This window comes from Schistocerca americana, chromosome 1 (assembly GCF_021461395.2).
Source record: "Schistocerca americana isolate TAMUIC-IGC-003095 chromosome 1, iqSchAmer2.1, whole genome shotgun sequence".
Classification (NCBI taxonomy): Eukaryota; Metazoa; Arthropoda; class Insecta; order Orthoptera; family Acrididae; genus Schistocerca; species Schistocerca americana.
The window spans coordinates 31,024,550-31,048,160 of NC_060119.1; positions in this window are offsets into that span (position 1 = coordinate 31,024,550).

Here is a 23,611-nt window from a genome sequence, read left to right on the forward strand (position 1 = left end):
GTTAAAGGAAACAGACAGTGGTGCATCGGATACATGCCACTGGAGCCCCAGGAGAGCTGCCATGTGGCGCCCACAGCCTTGGTAGTCTCTTGCGTCGAGGAGGGCATGACGCCTCCAGATATCAATCGCGACGAAATTTCTGTGTCACCATCTCAATGGGACGGTGGGAGGATGGCAGGAATCATTCTGTGGTACGTCAGAAACCACCTATTGGGCTGCCAGATGACATTAAAAGAGCCAACAGCAGCTTCGGTAATCTCCTCAATTTAAGTCGTTCTGGCGATCCTAGTATTTAATAGCGGTGCAAATTGTATAACTCATCGACAATAGGAGAGTGCTACGGTTACAGGAAACAGACAGTGGTGCATCGGATACATGCCACTGGAGCCCCAGGAGAGCTGCCATGTGGCGCCCACAGCCTTGGTAGTCTCTTGCGTCGAGGAGGGCATGACGCCTCCAGATATCAATCGCGACGAAATTTCTGTGTCACCATCTCAATGGGACGGTGGGAGGATGGCAGGAATCATTCTGTGGTACGTCAGAAACCACCTATTGGGCTGCCAGATGACATTAAAAGAGCCAACAGCAGCTTCGGTAATCTCCTCAATATAAGTCGTTATTGCGATCCTAGTATTTAATAGCGACGCAAATTGTATAACTCATCGACAATAGGAGAGTGCTACGGTTACAGGAAACAGACAGTGGTGCATCGGATACATGCCACTGGAGCCCCAGGAGAGCTGCCATGTGGCGCCCACAGCCTTGGTAGTCTCTTGCGTCGAGGAGGGCATGACGCCTCCAGATATCAATCGCGTCGAAATTTCTGTGTCACCATCTCAATGGGACGGTGGGAGGATGGCAGGAATCATTCTGTGGTACGTCAGAAACCACCTATTGGGCTCCCAGACGACATTAAAAGAGCCAACAGCAACTTCGCTAATCTCCTCAATATAAGTCGTTATGGCGATCCTAGTATTTAATAGCGACGCAAATTGTATAACTCATCGACAATAGGAGAGTGCTACGGTTACAGGGAACAGACAGTGGTGCATCGGATACATGCCACTGGAGCCCCAGGAGAGCTGCCATGTGGCGCCCACAGCCTTGGTAGTCTCTTGCGTCGAGGAGGGCATGACGCCTCCAGATATCAATCGCGACGAAATTTCTGTGTCACCATCTCAATGGGACGGTGGGAGGATGGCAGGAATCATTCTGTGGTACGTCAGAAACCACCTATTGGGCTCCCAGATGACATTAAAAGAGCCAACAGCAACTTCGCTAATCTCCTCAATATAAGTCGTTATGGCGATCCTAGTATTTAATAGCGACGCAAATTGTATAACTCATCGACAATAGGAGAGTGCTACGGTTACAGGAAACAGACAGTGGTGCATCGGATACATGCCACTGGAGCCCCAGGAGAGCTGCCATGTGGCGCCCACAGCCTTGGTAGTCTCTTGCGTCGAGGAGGGCATGACGCCTCCAGATATCAATCGCGACGAAATTTCTGTGTCACCATCTCAATGGGACGGTGGGAGGATGGCAGGAATCATTCTGTGGTACGTCAGAAACCACCTACTGGGCTCCCAGATGACATTAAAAGAGCCAACAGCAACTTCGCTAATCTCCTCAATATAAGTCGTTATGGCGATCCTAGTATTTAATAGCGACGCAAATTGTATAACTCATCGACAATAGGAGAGTGCTACGGTTACAGGAAACAGACAGTGGTGCATCGGATACATGCCACTGGAGCCCCAGGAGAGCTGCCATGTGGCGCCCACAGCCTTGGTAGTCTCTTGCGTCGAGGAGGGCATGACGCCTCCAGATATCAATCGCGACGAAATTTCTGTGTCATCATCTCAATGGGACGGTGGGAGGATGGCAGGAATCATTCTGTGGTACGTCAGAAACCACCTATTGGGCTCCCAGATGACATTAAAAGAGCCAACAGCAACTTCGCTAATCTCCTCAATATAAGTCGTTATGGCGATCCTAGTATTTAATAGCGACGCAAATTGTATAACTCATCGACAATAGGAGAGTGCTACGGTTACAGGAAACAGACAGTGGTGCATCGGATACATGCCACTGGAGCCCCAGGAGAGCTGCCATGTGGCGCCCACAGCCTTGGTAGTCTCTTGCGTCGAGAAGGGCATGACTCCTCCGGATATCAATCGCGTCGAAATTTCTGTGTCACCATCTCAATGGGACGGTGGGAGGATGGCAGGAATCATTCTGTGGTACGTCAGAAACCACCTATTGGGCTCCCAGACGACATTAAAAGAGCCAACAGCAACTTCGCTAATCTCCTCAATATAAGTCGTTATGGCGATCCTAGTATTTAATAGCGACGCAAATTGTATAACTCATCGACAATAGGAGAGTGCTACGGTTACAGGGAACAGACAGTGGTGCATCGGATACATGCCACTGGAGCCCCAGGAGAGCTGCCATGTGGCGCCCACAGCCTTGGTAGTCTCTTGCGTCGAGGAGGGCATGACGCCTCCAGATATCAATCGCGACGAAATTTCTGTGTCACCATCTCAATGGGACGGTGGGAGGATGGCAGGAATCATTCTGTGGTACGTCAGAAACCACCTATTGGGCTCCCAGATGACATTAAAAGAGCCAACAGCAACTTCGCTAATCTCCTCAATATAAGTCGTTATGGCGATCCTAGTATTTAATAGCGACGCAAATTGTATAACTCATCGACAATAGGAGAGTGCTACGGTTACAGGAAACAGACAGTGGTGCATCGGATACATGCCACTGGAGCCCCAGGAGAGCTGCCATGTGGCGCCCACAGCCTTGGTAGTCTCTTGCGTCGAGGAGGGCATGACGCCTCCAGATATCAATCGCGACGAAATTTCTGTGTCACCATCTCAATGGGACGGTGGGAGGATGGCAGGAATCATTCTGTGGTACGTCAGAAACCACCTACTGGGCTCCCAGATGACATTAAAAGAGCCAACAGCAACTTCGCTAATCTCCTCAATATAAGTCGTTATGGCGATCCTAGTATTTAATAGCGACGCAAATTGTATAACTCATCGACAATAGGAGAGTGCTACGGTTACACGAAACAGACAGTGGTGCATCGGATACATGCCACTGGAGCCCCAGGAGAGCTGCCATGTGGCGCCCACAGCCTTGGTAGTCTCTTGCGTCGAGGAGGGCATGACGCCTCCAGATATCAATCGCGACGAAATTTCTGTGTCATCATCTCAATGGGACGGTGGGAGGATGGCAGGAATCATTCTGTGGTACGTCAGAAACCACCTATTGGGCTCCCAGATGACATTAAAAGAGCCAACAGCAACTTCGCTAATCTCCTCAATATAAGTCGTTATGGCGATCCTAGTATTTAATAGCGACGCAAATTGTATAACTCATCGACAATAGGAGAGTGCTACGGTTACAGGAAACAGACAGTGGTGCATCGGATACATGCCACTGGAGCCCCAGGAGAGCTGCCATGTGGCGCCCACAGCCTTGGTAGTCTCTTGCGTCGAGAAGGGCATGACTCCTCCGGATATCAATCGCGTCGAAATTTCTGTGTCACCATCTCAATGGGGCGGTGGGAGGATGGCAGGAATCATTCTGTGGTACGTCAGAAACCACCTATTGGGCTCCCAGATGACATTAAAAGAGCCAACAGCAACTTCGCTAATCTCCTCAATATAAGTCGTTATGGCGATCCTAGTATTTAATAGCGACGCAAATTGTATAACTCATCGACAATAGGAGAGTGCTACGGTTACAGGAAACAGACAGTGGTGCATCGGATACATGCCACTGGAGCCCCAGGAGAGCTGCCATGTGGCGCCCACAGCCTTGGTAGTCTCTTGCGTCGAGGAGGGCATGACGCCTCCAGATATCAATCGCGACGAAAATTCTGTGTCACCATCTCAATGGGACGGTGGGAGGATGGCAGGAATCATTCTGTGGTACGTCAGAAACCACCTATTGGGCTGCCAGATGACATTAAAAGAGCCAAGAGCAACTTCGCTAATCTCCTCAATATAAGTCGTTATGGCGATCCTAGTATTTAATAGCGACGCAAATTGTATAACTCATCGACAATAGGAGAGTGCTACGGTTACAGGAAACAGACAGTGGTGCATCGGATACATGCCACTGGAGCCCCAGGAGAGCTGCCATGTGGCGCCCACAGCCTTGGTAGTCTCTTGCGTCGAGGAGGGCATGACGCCTCCAGATATCAATCGCGACGAAATTTCTGTGTCACCATCTCAATGGGACGGTGGGAGGATGGCAGGAATCATTCTGTGGTACGTCAGAAACCACCTATTGGGCTGCCAGATGACATTAAAAGAGCCAACAGCAGCTTCGGTAATCTCCTCAATATAAGTCGTTATTGCGATCCTAGTATTTAATAGCGACGCAAATTGTATAACTCATCGACAATAGGAGAGTGCTACGGTTACAGGAAACAGACAGCGGTGCATCGGATACATGCCACTGGAGCCCCAGGAGAGCTGCCATGTGGCGCCCACAGCCTTGGTAGTCTCTTGCGTCGAGGAGGGCATGACGCCTCCAGATATCAATCGCGACGAAATTTCTGTGTCACCATCTCAATGGGACGGTGGGAGGATGGCAGGAATCATTCTGTGGTACGTCAGAAACCACCTATTGGGCTCCCAGATGACATTAAAAGAGCCAACAGCAACTTCGCTAATCTCCTCAATATAAGTCGTTATGGCGATCCTAGTATTTAATAGCGACGCAAATTGTATAACTCATCGACAATAGGAGAGTGCTACGGTTACAGGAAACAGACAGTGGTGCATCGGATACATGCCACTGGAGCCCCAGGAGAGCTGCCATGTGGCGCCCACAGCCTTGGTAGTCTCTTGCGTCGAGGAGGGCATGACTACTCCAGATATCAATCGCGTCGAAATTTCTGTGTCACCATCTCAATGGGACGGTGGGAGGATGGCAGGAATCATTCTGTGGTACGTCAGAAACCACCTATTGGGCTCCCAGATGACATTAAAAGAGCCAACAGCAACTTCGCTAATCTCCTCAATATAAGTCGTTATGGCGATCCTAGTATTTAATAGCGACGCAAATTGTATAACTCATCGACAATAGGAGAGTGCTACGGTTACAGGAAACAGACAGTGGTGCATCGGATACATGCCACTGGAGCCCCAGGAGAGCTGCCATGTGGCGCCCACAGCCTTGGTAGTCTCTTGCGTCGAGGAGGGCATGACGCCTCCAGATATCAATCGCGACGAAATTTCTGTGTCACCATCTCAATGGGACGGTGGGAGGATGGCAGGAATCATTCTGTGGTACGTCAGAAACCACCTATTGGGCTGCCAGATGACATTAAAAGAGCCAACAGCAGCTTCGGTAATCTCCTCAATATAAGTCGTTATGGCGATCCTAGTATTTAATAGCGACGCAAATTGTATAACTCATCTACAATAGGAGAGTGCTACGGTTACAGGAAACAGACAGTGGTGCATCGGATACATGCCACTGGAGCCCCAGGAGAGCTGCCATGTGGCGCCCACAGCCTTGGTAGTCTCTTGCGTCGAGGAGGGCATGACGCCTCCAGATATCAATCGCGACGAAATTTCTGTGTCACCATCTCAATGGGACGGTGGGAGGATGGCAGGAATCATTCTGTGGTACGTCAGAAACCACCTATTGGGCTGCCAGATGACATTAAAAGAGCCAACAGCAGCTTCGGTAATCTCCTCAATATAAGTCGTTATTGCGATCCTAGTATTTAATAGCGACGCAAATTGTATAACTCATCGACAATAGGAGAGTGCTACGGTTACAGGAAACAGACAGCGGTGCATCGGATACATGCCACTGGAGCCCCAGGAGAGCTGCCATGTGGCGCCCACAGCCTTGGTAGTCTCTTGCGTCGAGGAGGGCATGACGCCTCCAGATATCAATCGCGACGAAATTTCTGTGTCACCATCTCAATGGGACGGTGGGAGGATATCAGGAATCATTCTGTGGTACGTCAGAAACCACCTATTGGGCTCCCAGATGACATTAAAAGAGCCAACAGCAACTTCGCTAATCTCCTCAATATAAGTCGTTATGGCGATCCTAGTATTTAATAGCGACGCAAATTGTATAACTCATCGACAATAGGAGAGTGCTACGGTTACAGGAAACAGACAGTGGTGCATCGGATACATGCCACTGGAGCCCCAGGAGAGCTGCCATGTGGCGCCCACAGCCTTGGTAGTCTCTTGCGTCGAGAAGGGCATGACTCCTCCAGATATCAATCGCGTCGAAATTTCTGTGTCACCATCTCAATGGGACGGTGGGAGGATGGCAGGAATCATTCTGTGGTACGTCAGAAACCACCTATTGGGCTCCCAGATGACATTAAAAGAGCCAACAGCAACTTCGCTAATCTCCTCAATATAAGTCGTTATGGCGATCCTAGTATTTAATAGCGACGCAAATTGTATAACTCATCGACAATAGGAGAGTGCTACGGTTACAGGAAACAGACAGTGGTGCATCGGATACATGCCACTGGAGCCCCAGGAGAGCTGCCATGTGGCGCCCACAGCCTTGGTAGTCTCTTGCGTCGAGGAGGGCATGACGCCTCCAGATATCAATCGCGACGAAATTTCTGTGTCACCATCTCAATGGGACGGTGGGAGGATGGCAGGAATCATTCTGTGGTACGTCAGAAACCACCTATTGGGCTGCCAGATGACATTAAAAGAGCCAACAGCAACTTCGCTAATCTCCTCAATATAAGTCGTTATGGCGATCCTAGTATTTAATAGCGACGCAAATTGTATAACTCATCGACAATAGGAGAGTGCTACGGTTACAGGAAACAGACAGTGGTGCATCGGATACATGCCACTGGAGCCCCAGGAGAGCTGCCATGTGGCGCCCACAGCCTTGGTAGTCTCTTGCGTCGAGGAGGGCATGACGCCTCCAGATATCAATCGCGTCGAAATTTCTGTGTCACCATCTCAATGGGACGGTGGGAGGATGGCAGGAATCATTCTGTGGTACGTCAGAAACCACCTATTGGGCTCCCAGATGACATTAAAAGAGCCAACAGCAACTTCGCTAATCTCCTCAATATAAGTCGTTATGGCGATCCTAGTATTTAATAGCGACGCAAATTGTATAACTCATCGACAATAGGAGAGTGCTACGGTTACAGGAAACAGACAGTGGTGCATCGGATACATGCCACTGGAGCCCCAGGAGAGCTGCCATGTGGCGCCCACAGCCTTGGTAGTCTCTTGCGTCGAGGAGGGCATGACGCCTCCAGATATCAATCGCGTCGAAATTTCTGTGTCACCATCTCAATGGGACGGTGGGAGGATGGCAGGAATCATTCTGTGGTACGTCAGAAACCACCTATTGGGCTGCCAGATGACATTAAAAGAGCCAACAGCAGCTTCGGTAATCTCCTCAATATAAGTCGTTATGGCGATCCTAGTATTTAATAGCGACGCAAATTGTATAACTCATCGACAATAGGAGAGTGCTACGGTTACAGGAAACAGACAGTGGTGCATCGGATACATGCCACTGGAGCCCCAGGAGAGCTGCCATGTGGCGCCCACAGCCTTGGTAGTCTCTTGCGTCGAGGAGGGCATGACGCCTCCAGATATCAATCGCGTCGAAATTTCTGTGTCACCATCTCAATGGGACGGTGGGAGGATGGCAGGAATCATTCTGTGGTACGTCAGAAACCACCTATTGGGCTGCCAGATGACATTAAAAGAGCCAACAGCAGCTTCGGTAATCTCCTCAATATAAGTCGTTATGGCGATCCTAGTATTTAATAGCGACGCAAATTGTATAACTCATCGACAATAGGAGAGTGCTACGGTTACAGGAAACAGACAGTGGTGCATCGGATACATGCCACTGGAGCCCCAGGAGAGCTGCCATGTGGCGCCCACAGCCTTGGTAGTCTCTTGCGTCGAGGAGGGCATGACGCCTCCAGATATCAATCGCGACGAAATTTCTGTGTCACCATCTCAATGGGACGGTGGGAGGATGGCAGGAATCATTCTGTGGTACGTCAGAAACCACCTATTGGGCTGCCAGATGACATTAAAAGAGCCAACAGCAGCTTCGGTAATCTCCTCAATATAAGTCGTTATGGCGATCCTAGTATTTAATAGCGACGCAAATTGTATAACTCATCGACAATAGGAGAGTGCTACGGTTACAGGAAACAGACAGTGGTGCATCGGATACATGCCACTGGAGCCCCAGGAGAGCTGCCATGTGGCGCCCACAGCCTTGGTAGTCTCTTGCGTCGAGGAGGGCATGACGCCTCCAGATATCAATCGCGTCGAAATTTCTGTGTCACCATCTCAATGGGACGGTGGGAGGATGGCAGGAATCATTCTGTGGTACGTCAGAAACCACCTATTGGGCTCCCAGATGACATTAAAAGAGCCAACAGCAACTTCGCTAATCTCCTCAATATAAGTCGTTATGGCGATCCTAGTATTTAATAGCGACGCAAATTGTATAACTCATCGACAATAGGAGAGTGCTACGGTTACAGGAAACAGACAGTGGTGCATCGGATACATGCCACTGGAGCCCCAGGAGAGCTGCCATGTGGCGCCCACAGCCTTGGTAGTCTCTTGCGTCGAGAAGGGCATGACTCCTCCAGATATCAATCGCGTCGAAATTTCTGTGTCACCATCTCAATGGGACGGTGGGAGGATGGCAGGAATCATTCTGTGGTACGTCAGAAACCACCTATTGGGCTCCCAGATGACATTAAAAGAGCCAACAGCAACTTCGCTAATCTCCTCAATATAAGTCGTTATGGCGATCCTAGTATTTAATAGCGACGCAAATTGTATAACTCATCGACAATAGGAGAGTGCTACGGTTACAGGAAACAGACAGTGGTGCATCGGATACATGCCACTGGAGCCCCAGGAGAGCTGCCATGTGGCGCCCACAGCCTTGGTAGTCTCTTGCGTCGAGGAGGGCATGACGCCTCCAGATATCAATCGCGACGAAATTTCTGTGTCACCATCTCAATGGGACGGTGGGAGGATGGCAGGAATCATTCTGTGGTACGTCAGAAACCACCTATTGGGCTGCCAGATGACATTAAAAGAGCCAACAGCAGCTTCGGTAATCTCCTCAATATAAGTCGTTATGGCGATCCTAGTATTTAATAGCGACGCAAATTGTATAACTCATCGACAATAGGAGAGTGCTACGGTTACAGGAAACAGACAGTGGTGCATCGGATACATGCCACTGGAGCCCCAGGAGAGCTGCCATGTGGCGCCCACAGCCTTGGTAGTCTCTTGCGTCGAGGAGGGCATGACGCCTCCAGATATCAATCGCGACGAAATTTCTGTGTCACCATCTCAATGGGACGGTGGGAGGATGGCAGGAATCATTCTGTGGTACGTCAGAAACCACCTATTGGGCTGCCAGATGACATTAAAAGAGCCAACAGCAGCTTCGGTAATCTCCTCAATATAAGTCGTTATGGCGATCCTAGTATTTAATAGCGACGCAAATTGTATAACTCATCGACAATAGGAGAGTGCTACGGTTACAGGAAACAGACAGTGGTGCATCGGATACATGCCACTGGAGCCCCAGGAGAGCTGCCATGTGGCGCCCACAGCCTTGGTAGTCTCTTGCGTCGAGGAGGGCATGACGCCTCCAGATATCAATCGCGTCGAAATTTCTGTGTCACCATCTCAATGGGACGGTGGGAGGATGGCAGGAATCATTCTGTGGTACGTCAGAAACCACCTATTGGGCTCCCAGATGACATTAAAAGAGCCAACAGCAACTTCGCTAATCTCCTCAATATAAGTCGTTATGGCGATCCTAGTATTTAATAGCGACGCAAATTGTATAACTCATCGACAATAGGAGAGTGCTACGGTTACAGGAAACAGACAGTGGTGCATCGGATACATGCCACTGGAGCCCCAGGAGAGCTGCCATGTGGCGCCCACAGCCTTGGTAGTCTCTTGCGTCGAGAAGGGCATGACTCCTCCAGATATCAATCGCGTCGAAATTTCTGTGTCACCATCTCAATGGGACGGTGGGAGGATGGCAGGAATCATTCTGTGGTACGTCAGAAACCACCTATTGGGCTCCCAGATGACATTAAAAGAGCCAACAGCAACTTCGCTAATCTCCTCAATATAAGTCGTTATGGCGATCCTAGTATTTAATAGCGACGCAAATTGTATAACTCATCGACAATAGGAGAGTGCTACGGTTACAGGAAACAGACAGTGGTGCATCGGATACATGCCACTGGAGCCCCAGGAGAGCTGCCATGTGGCGCCCACAGCCTTGGTAGTCTCTTGCGTCGAGGAGGGCATGACGCCTCCAGATATCAATCGCGACGAAATTTCTGTGTCACCATCTCAATGGGACGGTGGGAGGATGGCAGGAATCATTCTGTGGTACGTCAGAAACCACCTATTGGGCTGCCAGATGACATTAAAAGAGCCAACAGCAGCTTCGGTAATCTCCTCAATATAAGTCGTTATGGCGATCCTAGTATTTAATAGCGACGCAAATTGTATAACTCATCGACAATAGGAGAGTGCTACGGTTACAGGAAACAGACAGTGGTGCATCGGATACATGCCACTGGAGCCCCAGGAGAGCTGCCATGTGGCGCCCACAGCCTTGGTAGTCTCTTGCGTCGAGGAGGGCATGACGCCTCCAGATATCAATCGCGACGAAATTTCTGTGTCACCATCTCAATGGGACGGTGGGAGGATGGCAGGAATCATTCTGTGGTACGTCAGAAACCACCTATTGGGCTGCCAGATGACATTAAAAGAGCCAACAGCAGCTTCGGTAATCTCCTCAATATAAGTCGTTATTGCGATCCTAGTATTTAATAGCGACGCAAATTGTATAACTCATCGACAATAGGAGAGTGCTACGGTTACAGGAAACAGACAGCGGTGCATCGGATACATGCCACTGGAGCCCCAGGAGAGCTGCCATGTGGCGCCCACAGCCTTGGTAGTCTCTTGCGTCGAGGAGGGCATGACGCCTCCAGATATCAATCGCGACGAAATTTCTGTGTCACCATCTCAATGGGACGGTGGGAGGATGGCAGGAATCATTCTGTGGTACGTCAGAAACCACCTATTGGGCTCCCAGATGACATTAAAAGAGCCAACAGCAACTTCGCTAATCTCCTCAATATAAGTCGTTATGGCGATCCTAGTATTTAATAGCGACGCAAATTGTATAACTCATCGACAATAGGAGAGTGCTACGGTTACAGGAAACAGACAGTGGTGCATCGGATACATGCCACTGGAGCCCCAGGAGAGCTGCCATGTGGCGCCCACAGCCTTGGTAGTCTCTTGCGTCGAGGAGGGCATGACTACTCCAGATATCAATCGCGTCGAAATTTCTGTGTCACCATCTCAATGGGACGGTGGGAGGATGGCAGGAATCATTCTGTGGTACGTCAGAAACCACCTATTGGGCTCCCAGATGACATTAAAAGAGCCAACAGCAACTTCGCTAATCTCCTCAATATAAGTCGTTATGGCGATCCTAGTATTTAATAGCGACGCAAATTGTATAACTCATCGACAATAGGAGAGTGCTACGGTTACAGGAAACAGACAGTGGTGCATCGGATACATGCCACTGGAGCCCCAGGAGAGCTGCCATGTGGCGCCCACAGCCTTGGTAGTCTCTTGCGTCGAGGTGGGCATGACGCCTCCAGATATCAATCGCGACGAAATTTCTGTGTCACCATCTCAATGGGACGGTGGGAGGATGGCAGGAATCATTCTGTGGTACGTCAGAAACCACCTATTGGGCTCCCAGATGACATTAAAAGAGCCAACAGCAACTTCGCTAATCTCCTCAATATAAGTCGTTATGGCGATCCTAGTATTTAATAGCGACGCAAATTGTATAACTCATCGACAATAGGAGAGTGCTACGGTTACAGGAAACAGACAGTGGTGCATCGGATACATGCCACTGGAGCCCCAGGAGAGCTGCCATGTGGCGCCCACAGCCTTGGTAGTCTCTTGCGTCGAGGAGGGCATGACGCCTCCAGATATCAATCGCGACGAAATTTCTGTGTCACCATCTCAATGGGACGGTGGGAGGATGGCAGGAATCATTCTGTGGTACGTCAGAAACCACCTATTGGGCTGCAAGATGACATTAAAAGAGCCAACAGCAGCTTCGGTAATCTCCTCAATATAGGTCGTTATGGCGATACTAGTATTTAATAGCGACGCAAATTGTATAACTCATCGACAATAGGAGAGTGCTACGGTTACAGGAAACAGACAGTGGTGCATCGGATACATGCCACTGGAGCCCCAGGAGAGCTGCCATGTGGCGCCCACAGCCTTGGTAGTCTCTTGCGTCGAGGAGGGCATGACGCCTCCAGATATCAATCGCGACGAAATTTCTGTGTCACCATCTCAATGGGACGGTGGGAGGATGGCAGGAATCATTCTGTGGTACGTCAGAAACCACCTATTGGGCTGCCAGATGACATTAAAAGAGCCAACAGCAGCTTCGCTAATCTCCTCAATATAAGTCGTTATGGCGATCCTAGTATTTAATAGCGACGCAAATTGTATAACTCATCGCCAATAGGAGAGTGCTACGGTTACAGGAAACAGACAGTGGTGCATCGGATACATGCCACTGGAGCCCCAGGAGAGCTGCCATGTGGCGCCCACAGCCTTGGTAGTCTCTTGCGTCGAGGAGGGCATGACGCCTCCAGATATCAATCGCGACGAAATTTCTGTGTCACCATCTCAATGGGACGGTGGGAGGATGGCAGGAATCATTCTGTGGTACGTCAGAAACCACCTATTGGGCTGCCAGATGACATTAAAAGAGCCAACAGCAGCTTCGGTAATCTCCTCAATATAAGTCGTTATGGCGATCCTAGTATTTAATAGCGACGCAAATTGTATAACTCATCGACAATAGGAGAGTGCTACGGTTACAGGAAACAGACAGTGGTGCATCGGATACATGCCACTGGAGCCCCAGGAGAGCTGCCATGTGGCGCCCACAGCCTTGGTAGTCTCTTGCGTCGAGGAGGGCATGACGCCTCCAGATATCAATCGCGACGAAATTTCTGTGTCACCATCTCAATGGGACGGTGGGAGGATGGCAGGAATCATTCTGTGGTACGTCAGAAACCACCTATTGGGCTCCCAGATGACATTAAAAGAGCCAACAGCAACTTCGCTAATCTCCTCAATATAAGTCGTTATGGCGATCCTAGTATTTAATAGCGACGCAAATTGTATAACTCATCGACAATAGGAGAGTGCTACGGTTACAGGAAACAGACAGTGGTGCATCGGATACATGCCACTGGAGCCCCAGGAGAGCTGCCATGTGGCGCCCACAGCCTTGGTAGTCTCTTGCGTCGAGGAGGGCATGACGCCTCCAGATATCAATCGCGACGAAATTTCTGTGTCACCATCTCAATGGGACGGTGGGAGGATGGCAGGAATCATTCTGTGGTACGTCAGAAACCACCTATTGGGCTCCCAGATGACATTAAAAGAGCCAACAGCAGCTTCGGTAATCTCCTCAATATAAGTCGTTATTGCGATCCTAGTATTTAATAGCGACGCAAATTGTATAACTCATCGGCAATAGGAGAGTGCTACGGTTGCAGGAAACAGACAGTGGTGCATCGGATACATGCCACAGGAGCCCCAGGAGAGCTGCCATGTGGCGCCCACAGCCTTGGTAGTCTCTTGCGTCGAGGAGGGCATGACGCCTCCAGATATCAATCGCGTCGCAATTTCTGTGTCACCATCTCAATGGGACGGTGGGAGGATGGCAGGAATCATTCTGTGGTACGTCAGAAACCACCTATTGGGCTCCCAGATGACATTAAAAGAGCCAACAGCAACTTCGCTAATCTCGTCAATATAAGTCGTTATGGCGATCCTAGTATTTAATAGCGACGCAAATTGTATAACTCATCGACAATAGGAGAGTGCTACGGTTACAGGAAACAGACAGCGGTGCATCGGATACATGCCACTGGAGCCCCAGGAGAGCTGCCATGTGGGCCCACAGCCTTGGTAGTGTCTTGCGTCGAGGAGGGCATGACGCCTCCAGATATCAATCGCGACGAAATTTCTGTGTCACCATCTCAATGGGACGGTGGGAGGATGGCAGGAATCATTCTGTGGTACGTCAGAAACCACCTATTGGGCTCCCAGATGACATTAAAAGAGCCAACAGCAACTTCGCTAATCTCCTCAATATAAGTCGTTATGGCGATCCTAGTATTTAATAGCGACGCAAATTGTATAACTCATCGACAATAGGAGAGTGCTACGGTTGCAGGAAACAGACAGTGGTTCATCGGATACATGCCACTGGAGCCCCAGGAGAGCTGCCATGTGGCGCCCACAGCCTTGGTAGTGTCTTGCGTCGAGGAGGGCATGACGCCTCCAGATATCAATCGCGACGAAATTTCTGTGTCACCATCTCAATGGGACGGTGGGAGGATGGCAGGAATCACTCTGTGGTACGTCAGAAACCACCTATTGGGTTCCCAGATGACATTAAAAGAGCCAACAGCAACTTCGCTAATCTCCTCAATATAAATCGTTATGGCTATCCTAGTATTTAATAGCGACGCAAATTGTATAACTCATCGACAATAGGAGAGTGCTACGGTTACAGGAAACAGGCAGTGGTGCATCGGATACATGCCACTGGAGCCCCAGGAGAGCTGCCATGTGGCGCCCACAGCCTTGGTAGTCTCTTGCGACGAGGAGGGCATGACGCCTCCAGATATCAATCGCGACGAAATTTCTGTGTCACCATCTCAATGGGACGGTGGGAGGATGGCAGAAATCATTCTGTGGTACGTCAGAAACTACCTATTGGGCTGCAAGAGGCATTTAAAGAGCCAACAGCAACTTCGCTAATCTCCTCAATATAAATCGTTATGGCGATCCTAGTATTTAATAGCGACGCAAATTGTATAACTCATCGACAATAGGAGAGTGCTACGGATACAGGAAACAGACAGTGGTGCATCGGATACATGCCACTGGAGCCCCAGGGGAGCTGCCATGTGGCGCCCACAGCCTTGGTAGTCTCTTGCGTCGAGGAGGGCATGACGCCTCCAGATATCAATCGCGACGAAATTTCTGTGTCACCATCTCAATGGGACGGTGGGAGGATGGCAGGAATCATTCTGTGGTACGTCAGAAACCAGCTATTGGGCTGCCAGAGGCATTTAAAGAGCCAACAGCAACTACGTTAATCTCCTCAATATAAATCGTTATGGTGATCCTAGTATTTAATAGCGACGCAAATTGTATAACTCATCGACAATAGGAGAGTGCTACGGTTCCAGGAAACAGACAGTGGTGCATCGGTTACATGCCACTGGAGCCCCAGGAGAGCTGCCAAGTGGCGCCCACAGCCTTGGTAGTCTCTTGCGTCGAGGAGGGCATGACGCCTCCAGATATCAATCGCGACGAAATTTCTGTGTCACTATCTCAATGGGACGGTGGGAGGATGGCAGGAATCATTCTGTGGTACGTCAGAAACCACCTATTGGGCTGCCAGAGGCACTTAAAGAGCCAACAGCTACTAAGTTAATCTCCTCAATATAAATCGTTAAGGTGATCCTAGAATTTAATAGCGACGCAAATTGTATAACTCATCGACAATAGGAGAGTGCTACGGTTACAGGAAACAGACAGTGGTGCATCGGATACATGCCACTGGAGCCCCAGGAGAGCTGCCATGTGGCGCCCACAGCCTTGGTAGACTCTTGCGTCGAGGAGGGCATGACGCCAACAGATATCAATCGCGACGAAATTTCTGTGTCACCATCTCAAGGGGATGGTGGGAGGATGGCAGGAATCATTCTGTGGTACGTCAGAAACCACCTATTGGGCTGCCAGAGGCATTTAAAGAGCCAACAGCAAGTAAGTTAATCTCCTCAATATAAATCGTTATGGTGTTCCTAGTATTTAATAGCGACGCAAATTGTATAACTGATCGACAATAGGAGAATGCTACGGATACAGGAAACAGACAGTGGTGCATCGGATACATGCCACTGGAGCCCCAGGAGAGCTGCCATGTGGCGCCCACAGCCTTGGTAGACTCTTGCGTCGAGGAGGGCATGACGCCTCCAGATATCAATCGCGACGAAATTTCTGTGTCACCTTCTCAATGGGACGGTGGGAGGATGGCAGGAATCATTCTGCGGTACGTCAGAAACCACCTATTGGGCTCCCAGATGACATTAAAAGAGCCAACAGCAACTTCGCTAATCTCATCAATATAAATCGTTATGGCTATCCTAGTATTTAATAGCGACGCAAATTGTATAACTCATCGACAATAGGAGAGTGCTACGGTTACAGGAAACAGACAGTGGTGCATCGGATACATGCCACTGGAGCCCCAGGAGAGCTGCCATGTGGCGCCCACAGCCTTGGTAGTCTCTTGCGACGAGGAGGGCATGACGCCTCCAGATATCAATCGCGACGAAATTTCTGTGTCACCATCTCAATGGGACGGTGGGAGGATGGCAGAAATCATTCTGTGGTACGTCAGAAACCACCTATTGGGCTCCCAGATGACATTAAAAGAGCCAACAGCAACTTCGCTAATCTCCTCAATATAAATCGTTATGGCGATCCTAGTATTTAATAGCGACGCAAATTGTATAACTCATCGACAATAGGAGAGTGCTACGGATACATAAAACAGACAGTGGTGCATCGGATACATGCCACTGGAGCCCCAGGGGAGCTGCCATGTGGCGCCCACAGCCTTGGTAGTCTCTTGCGTCGAGGAGGGCATGACGCCTTCAGATATCAATCGCGACGAAATTTCTGTGTCACCATCTCAATGGGACGGTGGGAGGATGGCAGGAATCATTCTGTGGTACGTCAGAAACCACCTATTGGGCTGCCAGAGGCATTTAAAGAGCCAACAGCAACTACGTTAATCTCCTCAATATAAATCGTTATGGTGATCCTAGTATTTAATAGCGACGCAAATTGTATAACTCATCGACAATAGGAGAGTGCAACGGTTCCAGGAAACAGACAGTGGTGCATCGGATACATGCCACTGGAGCCCCAGGGGAGCTGCCAAGTGGCGCCCACAGCCTTGGTAGTCTCTTGCGTCGAGGAGGGCATGACGCCTCCAGATATCAATCGCGACGAAATTTCTGTGTCACCATCTCAATGGGACGGTGGGAGGATGGCAGGAATCATTCTGTGGTACGTCAGAAACCACCTATTGGGCTGCCAGAGGCATTTAAAGAGCCAACAGCAACTACGTTAATCTCCTCAATATAAATCGTTATGGTGATCCTAGTATTCAATAGCGACGCAAATTGTATAACTCATCGACAATAGGAGAGTGCTACGGATACAGGAAACAGACAGTGGTGCATCGGATACATGCCACTGGAGCCCCAGGGGAGCTGCCAAGTGGCGCCCACAGCCTTGGTAGTCTCTTGCGTCGAGGAGGGCATGACGCCTCCAGATATCAATCGCGACGAAATTTCTGTGTCACCTTCTCAATGGGACGGTGGGAGGATGGCAGGAATCATTCTGTGGTACGTCAGAAACCACCTATTGGGCTGCCAGAGGCATTTAAAGAGCCAACAGCATCTAAGTTAATTTCCTCAATATAAATCGTTATGTTGATCCTAGTATTTAATAGCGACGCAAATGGTATAACTGATCGACAATAGGAGAGTGCTACGGTTACAGGAAACAGACAGTGGTGCATCGGATACATGCCACTGGAGCCCCAGGAGAGCTGCCATGTGGCGCCCACAGCCTTGGTAGTCTCTTGCGTCGAGGAGGGCATGACGCCTCCAGATATCAATCGCGACGAAATTTCTGTGTCACCATCTCAAGGGGATGGTGGGAGGATGGCAGGAATCATTCTGTGGTACGTCAGAAACCACCTATTGGGCTGCCAGAGGCATTTAAAGAGCCAACAGCAAGTAAGTTAATCTCCTCAATATAAATCGTTATGGTGTTCCTAGTATTTAATAGCGACGCAAATTGTATAACTGATCGACAATAGGAGAATGTTACGGACACAGGAAACAGACAGTGGTGCATCGGATACATGCCACTAGAGCCCCAGGAGAGCTGCCATGTGGCGCCCACAGCCTTGGTAGACTCTTGCGTCGAGGAGGGCATGACGCCTCCAGATATCAATCGCGACGAAATTTCTGTGTCACCTTCTCAATGGGACGGTGGGAGGATGGCAGGAATCATTCTGCGGTACGTCAGAAACCACCTATTGGGCTCCCAGATGACATTAAAAGAGCCAACAGCAACTTCGCTAATCTCCTCAATATCAGTCGTTATGGCGATCCTAGTATTTAATAGCGACGCAAATTGTATAACTCATCGACAATAGGAGAGTGCTACGGTTACAGGAAACAGACAGTGGTGCATCGGATACATGCCACTGGAGCCCCAGGAGAGCTGCCATGTGGCGCCCACAGCCTTGGTAGTCTCTTGCGTCGAGGAGGGCATGACGCCTCCAGATATCAATCGCGACGAAATTTCTGTGTCACCATCTCAAGGGGATGGTGGGAGGATGGCAGGAATCATTCTGTGGTACGTCAGAAACCACCTATTGGGCTGCCAGAGGCATTTAAAGAGCCAACAGCAACTAAGTTAATCTCCTCAATATAAATCGTTATGGTGATCTTAGTATTTAATAGCGACGCAAATTGTATAACTCATCGACAATAGGAGAGTGCTACGGTTACAGGAAACAGACAGTGGTGCATCGGATACATGCCACTGGAGCCCCAGGAGAGCTGCCATGTGGCGCCCACAGCCTTGGTAGTGTCTTGCGTCGAGGAGGGCATGACGCCTCCAGATATCAATCGCGACGAAATTTCTGTGTCACCATCTCAATGGGACGGTGGGAGGATGGCAGGAATCATTCTGTGGTACTTCAGAAACCACCTATTGGGCTCCCAGATGACTTTAAAAGAGCCAACAGCAACTTCGCTAATCTCCTCAATATAAGTCGTTATGGCGATCCTAGTATTTAATAGCGACGCAAATTGCATAACTCATCGACAATAGGAGAGAGCTACGGATACAGGAAACAGACAGAGGTGCATCGGATACATGCCACTGGAGCCCCAGGAGAGCCGCCATGTGGCGCCCACAGCCTTGGTAGTCTCCTGCGTCGAGGAGGGCATGACGCCTCCAGATATCAATCGCGACGAAATTTCTGTGTCACCATCTCAATGGGACGGTGGAAGGATGGCAGGAATCATTCTGTGGTACGTCAGAAACCACCTATTCTGCCAGAGGCATTTAAAGAGCCAACAGCAACTAAGTTAATCTCCTCAATATAAATCGATATGGTGATCCTAGTATTTAATAGCGACGCAAATTGTATAACTGATCGACAATAGGAGAATGCTACGGATACAGGAAACAGACAGTGGTGCATCGGATACATGCCACTGGAGCCCCAGGAGAGCTGCCATGTGGCGCCCACAGCCTTGGTAGTGTCTCGCGTCGAGGAGGGCATGACGCCTCCAGATATCAATCGCGACGAAATTTCTGTGTCACCATCTCAGTGGGACGGTGGGAGGATGGCAGGAATCATTCTGTGGTACGTCAGAAACCACCTATTGGGCTCCCAGATGACATTAAAATGGCCAACAGCAACTTCCCTAATCTCCTCAATATAAGTCGTTATGGCGATCCTAGTATTTAATAGCGACGCAAATTGCATAACTCATCGACAATAGGAGAGTGCTACGGATACAGGAAACAGACAGTGGTGCATCGGATACATGCCACTGGAGGCCCAGGAGAGCTGCCATGTGGCGCCCACAGCCTTGGTAGTCTCTTGCGTCGAGGAGGGCATGACACCTCCAGATATCAATCGCGACGAAATTTCTGTGTCACCATCCCAATGGGACGGTGGGAGGATGGCAGGAATCATTCTGTGGTACGTCAGAAACCACCTATTGGGCTCCCAGATGACATTAAAAGAGCCAACAGCAACTTCGCTAATCTCCTCAATATAAGTCGTTATGGCGATCCTAGTATTTAATAGCGACGCAAATTGCATAACTCATCGACAATAGGAGAGAGCTACGGATACAGGAAACAGACAGTGGTGCATCGGATACATGCCACTGGAGCCCCAGGAAAGCTGCCATGTGGCGCCCACAGCCTTGGTAGTCTCTTGCGTAGAGGAGGGCATGACGCCTCCAGATATCAATCGCGACGAAATTTCTGTGTCACCATCTCAATGGGACGGTGGGAGGATGGCAGGAATCATTCTGTGGTACGTCAGAAACCACCTATTGGGCTCCCAGATGACATTAAAAGAGCCAACAGCAACTTCGCTAATCTCCTCAATATAAATCGTTATGGCTATCCTAGTATTTAATAGCGACGCAAATTGTATAACTCATCGACAATAGGAGAGTGCTACGGTTACAGGAAACAGACAGTGGTGCATCGGATACATGCCACTGGAGCCCCAGGAGAGCTGCCATGTGGCGCCCACAGCCTTGGTAGTCTCTTGCGTCGAGGAGGGCATGACGCCTCCAGATATCAATCGCGACGAAATTTCTGTGTCACCATCTCAATGGGACGGTGGGAGGATGGCAGGAATCATTCTGTGGTACGTCAGAAACCACCTATTGGGCTCCCAGATGAGATTAAAAGAGCCAACAGCAACTTCGCTAATCTCCTCACTATATGTCGTTATGGCGGTCCTAGTATTTAATAGCGACGCAAATTGCATAGCTCATCGACAATAGGAGAGTGCTACGGATACAGGAAACAGACAGTGGTGCATCGGATACATGCCACTGGAGCCCCAGGAGAGCTGCCATGTGGCGCCCACAGCCTTGGTAGTCTCTTGTGTCGAGGAGGGCATGACGCCTCCAGATATCAATCGCGACGAAATTTCTGTGTCACCATCTCAATGGGACGGTGGGAGGATGGCAGCAATCATTCTGTGGTACGTCAGAAACCACCTATTGGGCTCCCAGATGACATTAAAAGAGCCAACAGCAACTTCGCTAATCTCCTCAATATAAGTCGTTATGGCGATCCTAGTATTTAATAGCGACGCAAATTGTATAACTCATCGACAATAGGAGAGTGCTACGGTTACAGGAAAAAGACAGCGGTGCATCGGATACATGCCACTAGAGCCCCAGGAGAGCTGCCATGTGGCGCTCACAGCCTTGGAAGTGTCTTGCGTCGAGGAGGGCATGACGCCTCCAGATATCAATCGCGACGAAATTTCTGTGTCACCATCTCAATGGGACGGTGGGAGGATTGCAGGAATCATTCTGCGATACGTCAGAAACCACCTATTGGGCTCCCAGATGACATTAAAAGAGCCAACAACAACTTCGCTAATCTCCTCAATATAGGTCGTTATGGCGATCCTAGTATTTAATAGCGACGCAAATTGTATAACTCATCGACAATAGGAGAGTGCTGCGGTTACAGGAGACAGACAGTGGTGCATCGGATACATGCCACTGGAGCCCCAGGAGAGCTGCCATGTGGCGCCCACAGCCTTGGTAGTCTCTTGCGTCGAGGAGGGCATGACGCCTCCAGATATCAATCGCGACGAAATTTCTGTGTCACCATCTCAATGGGACGGTGGGAGGATGGCAGGAATCATTCTGTGGTACGTCAGAAACCACCTATTGGGCTCCCAGATGACATTAAAAGAGCCAACAGCAACTTCGCTAATCTCCTCAATATAAATCGTTATGGCTATCCTAGTATTTAATAGCGACGCAAATTGTATAACTCATCGACAGCAGGAGAGTGCTACGGATACAGGAAACAGACAGTGGTGCATCGGATACATGCCACTGGAGCCCCAGGAGAGCTGCCATGTGGCGCCCACAGCCTTGGTAGTCTCTTGCGTCGAGGAGGGCATGACACCTCCAGATATCAATCGCGACGAAATTTCTGTGTCACCATCCCAATGGGACGGTGGGAGGATGGCAGGAATCATTCTGTGGTATGTCAGAAACCACCTATTGGGCTCCCAGATGACATTAAAAGAGCCAACAGCAACTTCGCTAATCTCCTCAATATAAGTCGTTATGGCGATCCTAGTATTTAATAGCGTCGCAAATTGCATAACTCATCGACAATAGGAGAGAGCTACGGATACAGGAAACAGACAGTGGTGCATCGGATACATGCCACTGGAGCCCCAGGAAAGCTGCCATGTGGCGCCCACAGCCTTGGTAGTCTCTTGCGTAGAGGAGGGCATGACGCCTCCAGATATCAATCGCGACGAAATTTCTGTGTCACCATCTCAATGGGACGGTGGGAGGATGGCAGGAATCATTCTGTGGTACGTCAGAAACCACCTATTGGGCTCCCAGATGACATTAAAAGAGCCAACAGCAACTTCGCTAATCTCCTCAATATAAGTCGTTATGGCGATCCTAGTATTTAATAGCGACGCAAATTGCATAACTCATCGACAATAGGAGAGAGCTACGGATACAGGAAACAGACAGTGGTGCATCGGATACATGCCACTGGAGCCCCAGGAAAGCAGCCATGTGGCGCCCACAGCCTTGGTAGTCTCTTGCGTAGAGGAGGGCATGACGCCTCCAGATATCAATCGCGACGAAATTTCTGTGTCACCATCTCAATGGGACGGTGGGAGGATGGCAGGAATCATTCTGTGGTACGTCAGAAACCACCTGTTGGGCTCCCAGATGACATTAAAAGAGCCAACAGCCACTTCGCTAATCTCCTCAATATAAATCGTTATGGCTATCCTAGTATTTAATAGCGACGCAAATTGTATAACTCATCGACAATAGGAGAGTGCTACGGTTACAGGAAACAGACAGTGATGCATCGGATACATGCCACTGGAGCCCCAGGAGAGCTGCCATGTGGCGCCCACAGCCTTGGTAGTCTCTTGCGTCGAGGAGGGCATGACGCCTCCAGATATCAATCGCGACGAAATTTCTGTGTCACCATCTCAATGGGACGGTGGGAGGATGGCAGGAATCATTCTGTGGTACGTCAGAAACCACCTATTGGGCTCCCAGATGAGATTAAAAGAGCCAACAGCAACTTCGCTAATCTCCTCACTATATGTCGTTATGGCGGTCCTAGTATTTAATAGCGACGCAAATTGCATAGCTCATCGACAATAGGAGAGTGCTACGGATACAGGAAACAGACAGTGGTGCATCGGATACATGCCACTGGAGCCCCAGGAGAGCTGCCATGTGGCGCCCACAGCCTTGGTAGTCTCTTGTGTCGAGGAGGGCATGACGCCTCCAGATATCAATCGCGACGAAATTTCTGTCACCATCTCAATGGGACGGTGGGAGGATGGCAGGAATCATTCTGTGGTACGTCAGAAACCACCTATTGGGCTCCCAGATGACATTAAAAGAGCCAACAGCAACTTCGCTAATCTCCTCAATATATGTCGTTATGGCGATCCTAGTATTTAATAGCGACGCAAATTGTATAACTCATCGACAATAGGAGAGTGCTACGGTTACAGGAAACAGACAGTGGTGCATCGG